This window comes from Mercenaria mercenaria, chromosome 2, assembly GCF_021730395.1.
Source record: "Mercenaria mercenaria strain notata chromosome 2, MADL_Memer_1, whole genome shotgun sequence".
Lineage (NCBI taxonomy): Eukaryota > Metazoa > Mollusca > Bivalvia > Venerida > Veneridae > Mercenaria > Mercenaria mercenaria.
In genome coordinates this window covers 103,842,488-103,862,305 of record NC_069362.1, presented here as the reverse complement: position 1 = coordinate 103,862,305, position 19,818 = coordinate 103,842,488, and positions in this window count along the sequence as shown.

The following is a 19,818-nucleotide window of genomic DNA, read 5'->3' as shown; positions in this document are numbered from 1 at the left end:
CAAGGTTAAATAACATTCTAAGGGAAGAAGGGCAAGTAACTGACTAAGGAGGATAATATGAAATAAGGCACTGCCTCAATCGGGAATCGATCCGACGTCAACTCATCCCATAACATTTGAAAAGAGCACGGAAAGACACATTTTTTAATTCGATAGTAAATATCTCATTCGGTATATCGCATGTTACCGTAGAGGGATCGATCCCGATTTTAGTCGCTATGCGTAGGATCGACTCCCTATCAATTTAAAGGTAGATTTTGTAATAAAATCAACACTGCCCATATTGCATTGTATTTCAGGTAATTTCAGCCTCTTGGATAGGCGCACACTCTGGAGAGGTATATATGAGCCGTGCCATGAGAAAACCAACATAGTGGGTTTGCGACCAGCATGGATCCAGACCAGCCTGCGCATCCGCGCAGTCTGGTCAGGCTCCATGCTGTTCGCTTTTAAAGCCTATTGGAATTGGAGAAACTGTTAGCGAACAGCATGGATCCTGACCAGACTGCGCGGATGCGCAGGCTGGTCTGGATCCATGCTGGTCGCAAACCCACTATGTTGGTTTTCTCATGGCGTGGCTCATATTTATTTATATGAACTGTGCTCACTAGGTGCTTTTATTTACAAGTGCACACTACATGTATATATACTATATATCAATATTTATACTGATGTGCAAGACGTTGCGGTTCGGACAAGTTATGTGGACACTTATTAGGCACAAGGAAAAGCCTTCCAAAAAATCCAAAGTCAGACGCTCTGTGCACGTGCCGGAAGTAAACATTTTTTAATTCGATAGTATATATCTCATTCGGTATATCGCATGTTACCGTACAGCGACGAAAATCGGTAAGATCGATTCCCTATTACAAAGTTAAACAATGGACTGAAAAGGGGAGGTTACAAGGTCAAATAATTTAACTAAAACGTTAAAATATTTCAAAACAGCCTGAATAAGGTATCATCTGACAAGAATAGAAACTGTTAAATAATTGAAAAATTATCAAGTATCAAGTACATATAATGTATGTACATACGTAATGAGAATGTACGGACGGTCATGTTAAATAAAGAAAATAAGATAGCACTTAAATATCTGTTTCTTTTTTATACAGTTGTGCTTTCCTAAAAGTTTCAAGTGATCACATATTACCTATTAAACAATGTAAAGACAGTATCGAAGAATGAAATGTGTCCTTTGCGGAGTACAAATTGCCTATTTTGTAGGACAAATTAAATCAGTGTAAACAGAATAAAGATTGAATATTTATTTCCCGAACTTATCTTTCCGCGCCATTATCTTATTTCAAATCATTCAAGTAAAACTGATAAATCATTCAGTTGTCTTGAATTACAAATATCTGTTCTAAGGATATTTTCAAATTGTCAGCAACTGCTGGCTTCTGTAAACTAGTGTATGATCATTGATCGATATTAATGCTGCGTTGTTTGGAGAAAAGTAAAGATTCTCATTGGAATGTTGGAATTTATTGTCGCTAGTGCTTATCACATATATCATTTAGTACCAGAGTCTAGAAACTTATAGAAGAATAAACAACTAAACAAGGCAAGTGTATGACCCTTTCATTCTACTAATTAATAAAACGATGCCGTTGTTTTAACTGAAAATATTACGACAATATGTTAGATTTAATGTTAGATGAAGTGAATATCGTTTTGATCTCTATGGCACAAACATCAAAGTGTTCTTCAAACATTAAATGTGATTAATTGTCACTAACGCAAAGAACGATCAGCTCGGTCAATAAAATTAATATAGAAGAAATGTAAGCTCCGGGAAAGGTCAAGAGTTTGACGCGCCTATCAAGAAACGTCAAAGCATTGCGGAACACCACTTTTCTCTCAGGCATCATAATAAGTACTGATGTAAGGAAGCGAAAAATGGAGGAAAAAAGACATTGGCTGGCTATTTTTTATGTTCGTTGCTTATTTGATGTTAAAATCGCAAATAGTCATTTCCGCACAGCACATAATGCACATTTCTTGTCGGCGTTTTTTGAGGAAATTATTAAGTGTATTAGACATTTTGTAGAGTAAACTAAATAGGGTTAATGCTTCATCACTATTATATATACTATAAATGGAGACTCAATGATTATAAACTGTTTATACAGCTATAACAATGCACGTTAAAATAACGCTAACATTACTTGATATATTGCCTAATAAACTTGACATTCAACAGTTTGCTGATATGTATGTATGCAAATGCGTCGTAGATACCAGGCCATTACAAAAAAGACATCTCACTATATCTTGTTATTTTTGTCATTTATTTATGTGTACTTCTTTAACATCGTGTCTAGTACTGTTCATTTTGTTTCTTTAATTTAATAAGTTTCAAGTGTCAGTTAAAAACGTATTTCACTGTCGTTACGTATTGCGGCCAAAAGCTCTATAAGTATGCTTTGTTTGATTCAAAGTCAAAACGAAACCTATTTCATTATGTCGTGAATTTTAATTAAAGTTCGCTAGTAACATGTCTTTCTTTAGCATATTTTTCAAGAATATCTAAGTATAGAATAACGTTATAGACAAATCAATGTAATTGAGTAATACGGTTTAACTTGTTCTACTGGATAAAAACTCAGAGAAAAAGAAACTCACGAGTTTTATCTCTGAGTTGGTAGTAATCAAACAAGTTGTGTAAATATGTGTATATATACGAAATAGTTTTTGGCGTTTCTTTTTCTGTTTCTTATTTTGTCGGTTAGATATCATATTAAGTCAAAAACGTATTTATGTATTAATGCTGTGACAGGTCACAGTATTTGCTTTTTCTTTTAAAATACAAATGAAAATTAGTATGATACATTCGGCAAAACTACATGTAGACATGAAAGGTAACATATTACCTTCATAATGTAGATTATTGTGTGAAATCTATATACTTTCACATGTTTTCATAGATCAGGGTTTTTTTATTATTATTATAAGTATTATTATTATTATTATTATTATTATTATATGCGTTAATTTAATCTTTTCACATGTTTTTGATATGTGTTAGATTTCGTAGTAGTAGTAAAACTTCGTGGTTTACTTTGTTTGGATTTTTTCTCAAGTAATGTCTAATGTGATATCTCCTATAGTTAGTTTATTTTGTTTGGATTTTCTTCAAGTAACGTCTAATGTAATATCTACTACAGTTAGTTTATTTTGTTTGAATTAAAACTTTTTTTTTTCAAGTAACGTCTAATGTGATATCTACTACAGTTAGTGTTACTCTGTTTGGATTTTTTTCAAGTAACGTCTAATGTGATATCTACTACAGTTAGTTTACTCTGTTTGGATTTTCTTCAAGTAACGTTTATCGCAATATTTTTTATAAGCAGTTACTTTATTTGGATTTCTTCAAGTAACGTCTTGTGTGATATCTGCTACAGTTATTTCAATTTTTCTGATTTGCCTTATGTAATATCAAATATATGCATTACATCAACATATATCATTTGTTCACAATATACAAAATTGACATGATAAGTTTTATATTATTGTCACATGTGTTAAGAATGTTATTTTCAAGTCAGCGATTTCACTATTTCTATTTTAATTAATGCAGTTCATTGTCTACAAACCATAATATCTCAATTTACTGTTATTACTTCAATAAGATGTTATTTCTTCTTTTGTCTATCCTATCTCTTATCACTCATATTAGTTATTCTAGCATTATAGTACAGCAGTATACGTCAGAGTTAGCTTTTTGCGCATTCCGCGATTTAAATTTGTTGCATAGCCAATGCACCCTAAACTATAGTATTGATTTAATGAATTTTTTAACCTAATGGGTAATGACATAGTATCACACAGGGTGTCCATTGGACTATTATATAATAAAACCCACAGGACACAAGTGAAGCAATATTTTAAATATTACCGAATGAGCATTGGCCATTTTCTTGTTTACTGTGTACTAAGGTCATTTGAAATATGCCTCTTAGCATTTAAGTTTCTTAATTTTAATTTTGTCAACTTTGGTGTGATTGTATTAATGCTAGTGATAATGGCCGGAGATGTAGAAACAAATCCAGGACCAGACAGTTCTGAATCCAATAGTATCCCGGAGCAGTCAAATTCACTTTCGATTTGCCATTTAAATATTAGGAGTATTAGAAATAAAATGAATTATGTAAATGACAATCTTTTAGATTTTGACATTCTCTGTTTTACATAAACACATCTAAATGAAATGTACCAAATGAAGTGATTAGTTTGGAGCATTTCACATGTCACAGAAGCGATATGTCTGCGCACTCAGGTGGAATTCTTACATATGTCTCAATAATCTGTGGTCGAAACGTCGTTATGATTTAGAAAAGCCATCAATTCAGGCGATTTTGCTAGAAATTCGCTATAAATCTTTTAAAGGTTTACTTTGTAGTGTATACCGCCCGCCTGGTACTCCAGTTATTTTCTGGAATGATTTAAATATTTGTATAGAAAATGCATACAACATTATATCTAATTTAACAATAGTCGGGGACTTGAATGAGGACCTATTAAATGCTAATCTAAACAATTTAAAAACAACTGGTTATAGTTAATAGTCTTGAAAATGTTATCCAAGAACCGACTAGGGTTACTGACAGTTCGTCAACTCTTATTGATCCCATATTAATATGTAATGGAATTGAACATGTTAACAGCGGGGTAATTGACATAGAGAGCGAGATAAGTGATCATAAAGTAACGTTTTTATATATAAAAATATGCGATGATAATATAACATGTACTCGTAGAAAAATCTGGTATTATAAAAGAGCAAATTTCGAGTTATTAAACAACTTGATAAATTTAGAAAACTGGGATTTTATACAGTCAAATACGGTATCTGTTCATGATGCATGTTCTTGTTTTAATGAGGTTTTTCTTTCACTAATGTCACGTTGTATTCCATCCAAAGAAATAGTGATTCATCCACGTGATAAACCGTGGTATGACTCGGAAATAAGAAAGTACTCTAAACTCAGAGATCGACATAGATCTAAAGCAATAAAAAGTAAAAAAAATTACAGATTGGACTAAATTCAAATCACTTAGAAATAAAGTTAATAATCTCAAAAAGTCTGCAAAGGAAAAGTTTTTAGTAATATTGAAGAAAATATTGCTGAGGCCAGGATAAATAATCAAAAAGAATACTGGAAACACTTACGTTATTTAGTAAAAACAAATAAAAAATCGGAAATAATACCCCCACTGAAAAAGGTTAATGATGACAATTCGGAACAATTTTACTTTACTGATGTTGGTAAAGCGACATGTCTTAATGATTACTTTGTATTTATTTCGAGTATTGATGATAGAAATGTTAACCTTCCAGAAATGCGAAAAAGAACAGAAAATTCATTATCCAATATAATTATTACAGAAAATGATATTATAGATATAATATCTAATCTTGAGGTTAATAAAGCAGTAGGTTTAGATTTAATTAGTCATAAAGTTTTGAAAAATACTAAATATTCGATAGCCAAACCTTTATGTTTACTGTTTAATAGGTCTTTAAACGAAGGTATTATCCCAACATTTGGAAAAAAGCCATGGTAATGCCACTCTTTAAGAAAGGCGATATTCATTCGGTTAGCAGTTATAGACCTATCTCTCTCTTAAGTTGTGTAAGTAAATTGATGGAAAGAACTGTGTATAAATACGTATACAATTATCTCCACGAAAATAAGATACTTTATTCGTATCAGTCAGGTTTTTTGAAAGGTCATTCAACAGTTTATCAATTAATCGACATATATCACCAAATTACTCAATCACTAGACTCGAAAACGAATATTGCATAGTATTTTGTGATATTTCTAAGGCATTCGACCGCGTCTGGCACAAAGGTTTATTATTTAAATTACAAGAAAAAGGAATAATCGGAAACGTTCTTAACTGGATTGAAAATTATTTATCAAATCGCTGTCAGAATGTCTTTGTAGGGACGTCTCAATCAGATTTCAAGACTGTGATGGCTGGAGTTCCACAGGGGTCAGTGTTAGGTCCCTTGTTATTTCTCATTTATGTAAATGATATTGTCGACAATTTATTGAGTATTTCCCGTCTATTTGCCGACGATACATCTTTGGCATGTACAGCAGCAAATATTGCAGATTTAGAAGGTATTCTTAACCATGACCTGTCAATTGTGTCTCAATGGGCTCATCAGTGGCTAGTAGATTTTAATCCAAATAAAACAGAGGCAATTCTTTTTTCAAACGTAATGCCACACAGTGTTAATCTTACTTTTGATAATGTTCCAGTTAAATTTGTTAATGATCACAAACATCTTGGTGTGACTTTAAGTAGCAATGGTAAATGGCATAAACACATTGAAAATATATTACTGTCAGCATCAAAAATTTTAGGCATTATGCGCAAACTGAAATTTTCATTGCGCATGAAATCTTTGAATCAAATTTATATATCGTTTCTCCGACCATTGCTAGAATATGCAGCTGTCGTACGGGATAATTGTACAAATTTTGAAAAAGATAATCTTGAAAAACTACAGAACGAAGCTGCAAGAATTGTAACTGGTACAACGCGATCAGTATCGTTAGAAAATCTCTATAGGGAAATAGGATGGATATCTCTGTCCGAAAGACAAAGACGGGTATATCAAAAATTAATATTAATGTATAAAATAAAACATAATATGGTCCCAGAATATTTAAGTAATTTATTTCCTAATGTAGTCGGTGACAATAACCCCTATAACTTAAGAAATAATGAAGATTATGAAATCTTAAGAAGAGGTACCGAAATATTTTCTAGTTCATTTATTCCATCTTCTATCTCATTGTGGAATGAACTACCCATTGAAACAAGACAACTAGAAAGCCTATCAGATTTCAAAAAGTTATTATTGACCACACGGTTTAAAGCGCCAGAAGTACCGGAGATATATTCCTTTGGAGATCGAAAATATTCAATTTTTCACTCTCGACTAAGAAACAAATGCAGCAACTTGTGTTTTGATCTTTTTAATAATCATTTAGCTAACGAATTTAGTTGTAGTTGTGGATATTATATTGAAGATTGTGAGCACTATCTTTTTCAGTGCCCTAACTTTATAAATCAAAGAATAGTTATGTTCCAGTCAACCAAGGACTATCATCCTTTAAGTACAAATACATTACTTTTTGGAAACCCTTCTTTATCAGTAAACGATCATATTACTATTTTCAGAAGTGTTCAAAAGTTTATTAAAGATACAAAACGATTTGAGAATTGAAATACTACAGTGACTTTTGTGTCCAAATTTATCTAGATTTAGTTTTGCAACAACAAGACAAACAATAAAAATCTAGAAAGCAAAAACTATAATATTAGTTTTAAGCGAAATATAAACATTATGTTGTACTTGATCTAACTTGACTTTCTCTTACTATTCTTTCTTCCCTCTTTCATTCTTCTTTTAACTTCAATTATATAAAATTTTGCATAGCTTTTTCAATACACATTTTGTAGCCAAATCTCATGTAAGTGAATTTTGTTAAGGGGATGGTATGTAATAATGTTGAGAGAACTTGTTACCCAACCCTTTTGCATATAATATTGTTAAGTTTTGTATTTGAGATGTAGATATTATGTATATTGATATGCAATAAAATATGTTTAAACCATGTTTGTCGTAACCATCAAGACATTTCTTAATAGCAGCTCTACAAAGCTGGTCATTGCGCTCACTTCTACCTACAAGTACATACATACGTTTATATGACTAACATTATTGAATAAAACGTTAAACACTTGTACAGTTTTTATTCAATATTGGCAAAACGACTTTGCATGGTTAAAAAAGGCCGCCACCGAAGCTTAGATTAAAAATTTTTTCATGCGGCACATTATGCCAAACTGCTAGCAGCTTGGACAATTTATGAAATGACCATCAGAAATTCTTCTTTCTTTTCTGAATTCTTAATCAAATACGAAAAATTATTTTCCTTAACAGGATGTCTGATTTTGAAGTAATTTCTCTGAAATGATTCTTTCGGTGACCCTCCACAAAGTTTGTTTAATGAAACGTCAAAAATGGTTGCAAGATGGTCAATAGTACTCCCTCACTCCGCTCCCCCCCCCCGCCCCCCACCTCCACTCTCTCTCTGTTCAGGGATCATTAAAAAATTTCCATACAGAGATGTTAGGCCCGATTTCATAATAATCTGACGAGTTAGACTCTTTTACCAAATTTTTTACTCGATTGGAAAAGCGATTTAGGGTCATCCTGTCTCTGTTACTGCGGAAATCATCTTTTTACACTGTGACACGTGGTCAAGGAATTGGAACATTTTCACATACAAGACACTTTTAAAGTGGAACATTCTAATGAAAAATAAACAAAGAATTGCTTCGTTTAGATTTCAGAAACATTCAAAATTCTTCTGGAACTTTCGGATATTATTTTCACAAGCATATATATGCAGAATATTCCTGACCTTACAAACGTCAAGTTCCTATAACCAGCTAACATAACTTAGAAAACATTCTTAATTGCTCAGACGCTAAAGATGTATTCAGTTAATTTGATAAATTATTCACTCGTGTAAAATATATGTTCGTTTAGCAAAACTAATTTTGAAGCAGTAACAGCGACAAGAAGTTTATAGTGTTTATCGAAGCTCATGAAAGATGAAATGTGACTATCAAGTAGCTGTAGAGACTAGTTTTCATTAGGTGATGTATTGGGTAACCTTAGCTTTATGTTAATCATTTCGTTCAAGTTATGTATCTTAAACAAATACAAATTAGAGATAGTTGGATGCGAATATCTATTTTTTTAAGTATTAGTCATAGAAAGAGATTTATTTATATAATCTGAAAACTGAAGTAAAGCAAAAATTAAATCATTGAAGGTTATATTTGTAGCAAAAACATATTTGTTCAAAGGCAGTGATGTTTCAAAGGTTCATATTATTATCTCTGCTGTACCAGTAATTTTGATACCATCTGATTAGGAAACGACATGTCACTTAGGTCGATTGTCTGCGATTTTGTAATAGAGTTCTGTTTGGTAATGAAGTTACAGATAGCAAAAGTGTAGACGCTCCACAGTTTGCGTTATTACATTGAGCCACTAGATTTTCCAATCAATTTTGATCTACGTTGACGGCAGCAAAATGTATCGGTGCGATTATAATACAAATATAGCCACCACAGAATCTATACATATTTCACGCTTACTGCTGATATATTGTTACAGTACAAAGTGTCTGTAACACTTATATACCGATATGATTTGCTGAGTGTTTTGTAACAGTGATTGTTCGTAGTACAGACAATTGTAAGAAGCAGGCTTATCACACCGGATAACCGGCTATCCTGACGCCCGCTGGAAATGTAACGCAGCTGGAAATGTAACCCAGCTGTAAATCGGTATGTAAAGTTTTTCATTTATTTCTATTAAAACGAAGCCAATTCTTGCAAATCAACTTGACAGTTTTGTTAAGAAATGACCATGGCTTACATTTACAATTTCTGGGTCAAAAACGATCGTTATGTTTTGAGATATTCGCTAACAATTTCTTCAGTTTGAAAAATTGAGCAAAAATCCAAAGTTTTGCGCAAATTGTTTTGTTTATGAACAAACTGTTAAACATTTTATCATCTGGTTTAACAGATGTGTCCTTTCGGAACAACTGTGTGAAGTTTCCGGGTTCTACGTTATTCTTGAAAAAGTATATTAGCCGTTAAATAGGAATGGTCGAGAAAAAAAGACTGTCGAAAACGGCCGCCGTATTTGAAATAGGCAGTCGTTGAAGTCAGCTGTCGGCTATCGAGAATACAGCTGTATAAAAGTAAAAAAAAAACTGTCGTTTAGACATATAATATGCCACGTTGTGTCTCTTCTTTATGTATATTTTGTATCTGTTTAGTCTGTCTGTGTTTTTGCGATTTCTTTCATCTTCCATTTGTGTAAAATGTGTATACTTGCAGTCAGTAAACAGTTTGTATATACTTATGTATGGTCCTTATTGCCATGTCGAGTAATTCTAGTTGATTTCATTATCATTGTCCTTTTGGTTTAGAGTCTAGAAGTTGCTTTGTTCTTTTCGTCCGTCCGTCCGCCCGCAGTGTCTTGTCCGGGCTCTGATTCTAAATGCATGAATTGATTTTTAAGTATTTATTTTTAAACTTCAAGCATGTGTTACCGATGATACAAGTATTAGTGAGGTCCATTCATTAATGACCACCTCCAATGTCAGTATAACAGAAAAATGTTTAACACAGAGCTATAAATAAGTATTTTGTGTCAGGGTGGCAATTCCTACATGCATAGACAAAATTTCAAATATATTGTGTCGTATAGTAGAACTTTTATTTTCATAACTGACTTTTTAAGATCGTAAACAAGCAAAGAAGAGTTCCGATCTACCTTGTTATATGTTAATTAAAGCTACATGTGGCTGCCATGTAAAGAAATAACTGATTAACAGTCATGTGACATTTTGCAAAGTTCTGCTTATTTAGATTGCAAACAATCGTTTTCAATCGTTTGCCCCTATACATCAACAACTTGCAGTTTTAGACCATGAATAAACTAGTATTTGTTGAAAAGGTATTTACGAATAAAACAAAATGGCAGATTTTTATTAGGAGCAATTAAATAATTATGTATGAGCAAATAAGATTATACACCTATCAAGCATCGCACTTAGAACGCTTTTCAAAACAAGAACGGGCATTTGAGATTCATTAAAGATACTGAATTCTTCAAACGAAATTCAAAGGACTGACGACCAGAAGCAATCATTTACACTTGCAAGACAGGATACTGCTTAACATTCCTTCATACCTGTGAAAATGATAATTTGAATAATACCCGGTCGTTTTCAAGAATTTCAGTCTTTGACTCATATCATGACGTGATTGTCCATCATAACTTTAGGTATATGTGATATAATATGATTTACCTGAATTCTGAACTGTTTGTGTACATTATAAGCATTTGTATTACTTGGTATTATAATCAAATGGGCATTTTTGAAAGAGCCTATTGTTCTTGATGGCAAGAATCACATTTCCTTATCTCTCAATCGCTGTTAAGTAAAAACAAATTGTAGTCCAACTTACAAACTACGAGGAATTTGTACACACTGTGTGTCATTTATAAAAAATGATCTATATTATACAATCTTATAACGAAATTGTAGAGAACAAACAGTTAATGTATTTGAAAGTGTTTTAGTGTATTGTTAAACTTTTTGTCCATATATTGTCCAACGTTATTTGGTTAGTTGCTAGTATTAGACGCTACCTGGTCATCTTAGCTTATCATTAATGTTGGGACTGAACGCTAATTTTGCCATGATCTCTATAAATAGCAAACTTCAAAGTAAGTGATACTTGAACCACACTCTAGCTCTAATGTGTTGAATTGAATATGATGTCAGCTTATATCCTTTCCGCAGCCTTAACGTACTAAAACGTATTAGCGTCTGATGGCCCTTTCACGCTTCCGTAGAAACAACATTTATTACATGAAACTTATTTTGAAAATATTTCTGAAATGTCTACGTCTGCAGCTCTCAAATACGGTTATATCTTACATCTGAGGCATATACTGACACTCTCAGACAACATCAAAAATGACATTTTGAGCGATTTGATGAAGTTTCAAAATTATCAATGTACCCTTGGTCCGTTACGGACCCCTGTGGGATTTCTGTTTATCCAGAGCTCAAATATTTTTTCATAGATTAAAAGCTGACATGCTGTACTAAAGCCCAGGTAATTTTAATTCGTAATAAAGTGCTGAAAATTGGCTCCCCAATAGCAAAAAAAGCAAACAAAAGAAGTCCACGCGCATACATTTAGACGGGGTGACCCCTGCGCGTGACCCCTGACTATCTACAAATCAAAATGCGGCTTTCGTTTTCAAGTTTAGCATTTCTATTTTCATTTTATTTACTTCCGGAAATAGCTGAAGGTCGAGTGACGTCACTTTCTGTGTTGTCAAAAACATACATATGCCTGGTGAGATTGCATAAATATGTGCTGGCCGTCCTAAGGATATGTGATTAAAAAGATCTTCCAAAGCTACCCTTTGATTTAAACAATATTTCATTCAACAAATAGCATGTAATTACAATTTATGTTACAAAAGCAAGGGATCGAGTAATAAGCTAATAAGCTTTTTTATAAACTCTTTACCCTTTAGTAAAGACTTAATACTTGAGGACGGTTGATGATATCATAGTTTTACTTTATTAGCCTTCTGATGCTTTCATATGCTTTTATATAGCTGACTTACAATTTTCAGTATTTTAGTAATTTATATTAATAAGCACGCTGGATAACCGGCTATCCTGACGCCCGCTGGAAATGTAACCCAGCTGGAAATGTAACCCAGCTGTAAATCGGTATGTAAAGTTTTTCATTTATTTCTATTAAAACGAAGCCAATTCTTGCAAATCAACTTGACAGTTTAGTCAAGGAATGACCATGGCTTACATTTACAATTTCTGGGCCAAATACGATCATTACATTTTGAGATATTCGCTAACAATTTCTTCAGTTTGAAAAAATCGAGCGAAAATCCAAAGTTTTGCGCAAATTGTTTTGTTTATAAACAACATGTGAAACATTTTATCATCTGGTTTAACAGATGTGTCCTTTCGGAACACCTGTGTAAAGTTTCCGGGTTCTACGTTATTCCTAAAAAAGTATATTAGCCGTTAAATAGGCAAGGTCGAGAAAAAAATGACTGTCGAAAACGGCCGCTAGTGCTGTCGTTGAACTCGAATGTTAACATTTATAGACTATCCATTAACTCCGATGATTTTGAATACTTTTGTATGTAAAAAGTATTACTGGCAGTGATTTGACGGAAACGTAATTATTTTTTAAAATGGCACTTTCATTTCAAGAGGCTTAAGGACTATATTCCTTCACACCGGGCTGAATTTTAATCTAGTTCACGCGTTCTTGCCATTTTTCCGCCATGCGAAAGCCAACCATATATTTTTTGCAGTTACACCGAAGCAATATAGTACTATTGCCATTTTGCCAGCTTTTGATGGTGGAGGAAAACCACTACAGGTGCCTCCGGGCTACTACAGAAAGTCATTTCACCTCGAGTTTTGCAAATGGTACAAGCTATTCATCAGTTTCTAGCTTACCAGCTTGCCAGCGTTTTATCAGTTGCAATATCTCTGATACACAAAAGATAGTTTGTCTTCTTCACTCCGCTATTTTATCATCAAAACGGATGGTTTTAACCCATAGAAATCTGCACAGCATGTATGCTTTGACTGAAATACGGCAGCGTTGATGCATTTCAAAGTACGAAATAGCCAGCAGTAATCATAAACTTTCATTTATTGATGATATAAGTAAGTATTTATAATAAAACAAGCATAATAAAAACATTGCAGAGAGCGATATTCATTGCTTATATTGGTGGGAAGTTGTGAAAATTAAAATTAGAAAGTTTTCAGATTTCCCGAAAGCACAGAGCACAGCAAACACAGCTAGAGTCATGAATCACAAAGTCGACCCGCAACAAATAGAAACTGTTGTGGAAAGATATAGGGGGCGGGTTGCCTAAAAAAATCCAACAACAAGTACATTTTTAAATACAAGCATGAGTATGAAGTAGAGGAAGGGGTTGGGTGTTAGTGGGGGAAGAAGAATACAGCAAGGATGAATATTCAACAAGGAAAACCACGTTCTTTCCATGTCTATACCCATTCTTGGTTCCGCTTCTTATTGAGACATAACCCTGCGATCTCTGGATAGAATCGGTGACTTTTGATCCCTATATGCCATTTCATTTATCTCTTACTGAAATATAAATCAATCACAACAAAATCAGAAGTAAACACGATGATCATATCTACCAGATAGATGGTGAGGGTGGTAATTGTGTTCATATACACACATTTATTCTTCTATCCAATAAAATGGTCATAAGAGTTGTACTTTATCTAAAAGGATAGTTACAAGAAATAATTAGCAAATATGTATATAATCAGTCTGTAAATTGCCATTTTGTAGAGCAAATCAAATACAGTAATTGCTGCACTGGAATACTGAGACAATAAAAGCGGCCATAAACATCTGTCACCATGTTTTACAGCGCCAGTAAAGAAGCAAATTACGCATGCCATATGTCGGCAATTAATATATAGTTCCATACTTATGAGAAATAGTTTTCCAATAAATGATTTCTAATCTTTTATTACTAAGTTATAAATGGTGCGATGTAAAATTAATCAATATGATTGGTTATTGGCACAAACTAATCATTCGAGATTATAATTGTTTATTTTTAATATTTGTCAAAAATGAGGAAAATACAATGATATAAAATGCGTCCACAGTGCAAAACCAACTATATTATCTCATATGTGAATACTTCTGCCAGTTTCATCATGCGACACGAAATCAGTGAATTTAAATTAGGCAGTGTTACCTACTTTAAAGATAGTCAGTTAGATGACAGTATTTACTTTGGACCAGAGCTTCTCGCTTTTCATACTCTACAAATGTCTTTCATTAATATGTATAGTCACAAATGCCTGTCCCAACACAATTTCTTTAATTGTATGATACAGTCATTTGACTAGAAATTAATTTTAGACATAGACTTTATCACATCAGAACCACTGACTATGAGAACAAACACATTTGCTGCATTTAACATTTCTATTCAAATTGCTTGGCGTCTTACTTCCCTCTATTTATAATCAATATGTTAATATTTTCAAACCTGTGTATCGTGATACTGTTACAGTTGCAATATTTACGATTTTGGTATTAAGTTCATTGCAGACAGCATGTCTCTTAAGTCTTGTAAAGCTGCCATTTCTAGACTGTAATAACTTCCATGTTATTTTTATTATTTTCTTGACACGAACATTGAATATGTGTTAAAGTATTGAAGTATCAAAACTGACAGTGTCTAGTATATGGAAAATAAACCCGAATAATGCTATTAATGTTAGTTAGAAACAAAAGAAAACTAAGGAAATGCCTATGTTATTACGTGTACAACAAAATATAAAAACTAACCCATCTAAAAATTGTTGTGAATGATTAAGCCTCTTTAAGCTTATTATTCTATTAAATTCCGCTCGACATGAGATGTGATGCACCTAACCTGATCTCTCGTGAACCCGGTTGCTCTGCCAAAAGAACATACTTATAGATTAGCATCATTCCTCCATTCTTTGTGGAATATCCAGGAACATTTTGGCTTTTTGGACAGACGACACGTGACAATAATATCCACGCTAGCTCTAAAGAACATGGTTGTCAAGTGTGAGATTTACTGTGCAAATGACATCTTACAAATTTAGTCACTAGAATGTTATATATGCATATTAGGTCAGTTGATATATACTTTAGTTCGTTAGTAATCTTTAGTATTTGATACTTATCTCTTTTCATATGTATAAATGTCAGTCAGCTATCTCGGAATGAACTTTGAATTCTAACTAATAGTTGGCTGCATATATACAACACAGATTCCATTAAAATACTCTTAGACTAGAACTCTTAATTTTCATTTTTTTAGCTAACGTTTAGAATAATCAAATGAAAGAAGTCACAATTATCACAGACAAATTATTTCATGATTTCATGAACTCGACATTAACTGTTCTTAGTATCAAGTTACCAGAAACCATAGAAGTATTTGCTAATGTGAGAATATTGATCAATATATTTATATTGGGGAGAGAAATTAATATCTGCTGATAAGTCGTTTTTTTTATTGCTTATTACACCTGAGATTCAACTGAATACTAGTGACTTATCTCATACTGATCATCGATAACTAAACCTTCTCACACCGAAGCATGGCTTATAGTGTGTTTAGCAATATGTTCCTTGAGCGTCTGTTAGGACAAATGAGAATTCACTACCTCAACCCCTTCCTTCCATACGCGTATCATGTAATAACAACTCAAATCTTTTTTTTTCCAGAATGTGTAAGTATGCTGTCGGGTGAAACACAATATAAGGAACAGTAGTGTTGCACTTGGAGGTGAAAAAATAAGTTCTTAATTTTGGCAAAAAAAGTATTTTTCTACATAGTAGAGTGCTTCAAGTATAAGCAACTTAAGTGGTTTGCTGGTTCTTGCATCGGAAATGTAATTTTTAAAGGCTGATAAAATGCATATTTTTGCTGGTTACGGACACTACAAGTGGTACATTTTGTAAAATAAAGCTTCAAATTTATGATAAACTTGAACTATTTTTACTGTTTTGTAGGACAAACACATGGAAATACATAATGCAAGGCAAAAATAGGACTGGGAAAGGTATAGATACTGAAAAAAGAAACATATTGTTGGATATTAATTTGTTGCTAAAAAACATGTATATTTCAAATCATCTGACATCTTCAATTTCAGTGTTAATGATGAAAACTTAATGAAAAATCAACACACATTCTGTCTTTGTTGAAACAAAATGACTTAGATTAAAGGAAAAGTGATTGATTTTCAAAAAAATCCTAAATATTGATAGAAACCAGTAACTGGTTACGGACACTACGAAAAAGTCTCAAGAATGGTTTTGCATTAGATGATGTTAAAACATTAAACCCACTCATGAATTATTTGGTATAATGTTAAAATGATATCTAAATGGAAAGTGTATTTAAATTTGATATTCTTCAAACAAAAATATACAACTTGCCAAATTTAAACCAATGAAAAAGAAAACAGAACAACAAAATCTGAAAACTTCCTGTTTTCATGAAATCTTGTAACTTAATAAGCAATATTAAGTTCTCTAAGTGATACATTATTATCAATACTTTGTATTCATATCACACAATTAACACTTACACATTTTTACTCAAGAATGTCACTAACCAGAAAAAAAAAAATTAACTTCATGGTTATGGACACTACACTATGAATTATCTAACGGAAGTACACATATCTATAATTTTTTTGTAACTTCTTTTTCAAATTTTCAGATGTTTTGGTGTTAAAAATGTAGCCCTATTATCAGTCATAGTAGATTCATCTATAAATGCAACAACATTGTCTCTTATCTCCTATGACAGATCCTGTTTGTGCAGACACATACATTTCTTTCCACTCTTTTTACTTCATCCTGTGATTTTGATATTAGTTCTGCTTTCTTAACTAATCTAGTTTTGAGTTACTCTTCTCTACTTCTTGTTGCTGTCTCATTCTACAATCCTTCTTTCTTTCTCTCTCATTTTTCTTTTAATTTTCACATTGGCCTGGATTGACTTTCTGCCTTTCTTGCCATTTAACCTCTTCTAACCTATTCAGCATTTTTATGCCTTTTAAGTTTCAGCACTTCAGCTGCCTCATCAGATCAAAACTCTATATCTGAATCACAAATGCACAATGAAATCAGACATACTTCTACGTATCAAGCAATTCAATTGCAATATAAAACTAGATTATAACCATACGACACAGATGCGCACACATACTGTGCCATTCTCTATTAAGCAAAAACGATCATAACTGCCGCCAGTAAAAATATACTCAGAGAAGATTCCTTCCCCTATGGTCATCTGCACATAAAGCTTGTTCATCTGTTAAGGTTTGAAGCAAATCAGGCTAAAAGTTTGGGAATCGTTGGACACACAGGATATTCCCCTATCATACTATATTCCATATAGCAAAAAATATCAAACAGCCATAACTAAAGTAAAAACAGTCACAGAAAGAATTTCTCCCTTTATGGTCATCTGCACATCAAGTTTGTTCATCTGTGAAAGTCTGAAACAAATCAGGCTACTAGTGTTGGAGGAGTTGGACACATAAAAATGTTTCTCTACATTGTTGTATATTCCTTATGATTAAAACAGAAACTATCAAAGGGCCATAACTGTAGTAAAATAGTCACAGAAAAAATTCCTTGCTTTATTGTAATACACACATTTTGAGCTTGTTCATCTGTGAAAAGTTTGAATCAAATCAGGCTGATAGTGTGGGAGGAGTCTGACACACAAGATTTTTCTAGATGTATTCTATATTTCTACATAAAAATATCATAACTGTGGTTAAAATAGTCACTGAGAAATACCTTCTTTTATGGTTATCTACACATCAAGGTTGATCATCTATGAAAGTCTGAAGCAGAGCAATCTAATGGTGGGAGGAGTTGGACACACAAGATTTTGAATGAACTGATGGATGTACATACATAGAGCAGCAACACTATATGCCCATCACATAAATATAAAATCTCATCTAAATGAGTATACATGTACTTGTCATCACATGGTTTGCACTTTGTACTTCTTGAAGAGATTTTTCTTTCATTTGCAAGTTTTTAGATATAACTTTTAATCATTAATACTCGTAAAGATTTATTCACTTGAACTGTAAGATGTATAATAATTTAAACAGAAATTTCAGTAATACTGGTTTTTTTACATTGTTTAATTTCTGTAGTGTCCGTAACCAGATAACACTGCCCCTCTGAAACATTTTGAAAAGAAACATTATTGTAAGCTAAATGAATTTGAATTATCTTAACAATGATTCTCCTGAAGAAATTTGTCTTACTGAATAACTGTTAATTATCATTATCACATCTTTACATTTTTGATATAAATCTGTGCAATTTAGATGATAAACATGATTTTCAGCACTTTTGAACTGTATCTATATTTTTATATCTGAAAATATTTGTCAACAAATAAATATATTTGTTTTTTCTCAATAATAATAAACTTTGAAATAATAATTTTTCATTTTTCTGTAAAAAGATGCAAGTTTTGATTTTTTCAGCTCTGGTTACGGACACTACAGTTTCAAGTAGCATTATTAAATAGACAAAATTTACCTTTTGTAGTGAAATTATTAATAGACTTATTTAAATTTGTCATCAGTGAACCTTCCATATTGAAAAAAATAGTGATTCTTTGTCTCTCGTCGCTTCCATGTTTGCTATGACATCTTTCAATTTCATGCTGCAGCAACAGAAAATGATGCTGTATATAAAGATGCCGCAATAAGGGTTTTCCAATGCGGTTGCAACATCAACAAGTTGATGAAAAATAAAGTTGATTAATTAACTTGTGAAATCAGTTATTACTTTCTTAAGAATACCTATAAATAAAATTTGAAAAAATGTTTATTTACACCATTGAAAGACAGGTTACGGACACTACAGGGTTTTTGTAGTGTCCGTAACCATATTAGTGGTGCTACAGCAAAAATGTAGTTAATGATAAAGGAAATAGCAGAAAAAATCAATGTCAACAGTTAAATTTGATAAGAAAAAATCAATAAAGACTCTCATAATATCTTACAAATCTACAAAATACAATTGGTTACGGACTCTACATCTTTTCATAAAAACCTGATTTTCAATTTTAAAAATTCATACAATTAATTTTCAGAAATACATGATTTTGATTTTTTTTCTGTAAGTTCTATCACACCAGAGAAATGATTCTGGACCAAAATATGAAAGAAAAAATAATGTTAACATTGCAATTATTCATTATAACAAAAGGAAGGAATTTCAGTGAAAAACTGCATAACATCTTACCCATTTCACATTTTTCTTGACAGCTTCAACAATTTTCATCCGATCATGACAAATCAAACACCAAAATAATCCTTAAAAAATTGTCTTTATGCTGATAACACCAATTTACATGGAAATATATAACATCATACCATTATTTTATTTGAAAAATATGGAAAATTCTAAGTGCAACAACATAACGCTTCAAAAATGACTTTTTCTAGATGCGTTTTTTGCCACTGCTTGAAAACTATTTGAGCTAGATCAATAAAATTTGGCACATAACTTCTTCATATTTAGTGTTATGAAGTGTAAATGTTA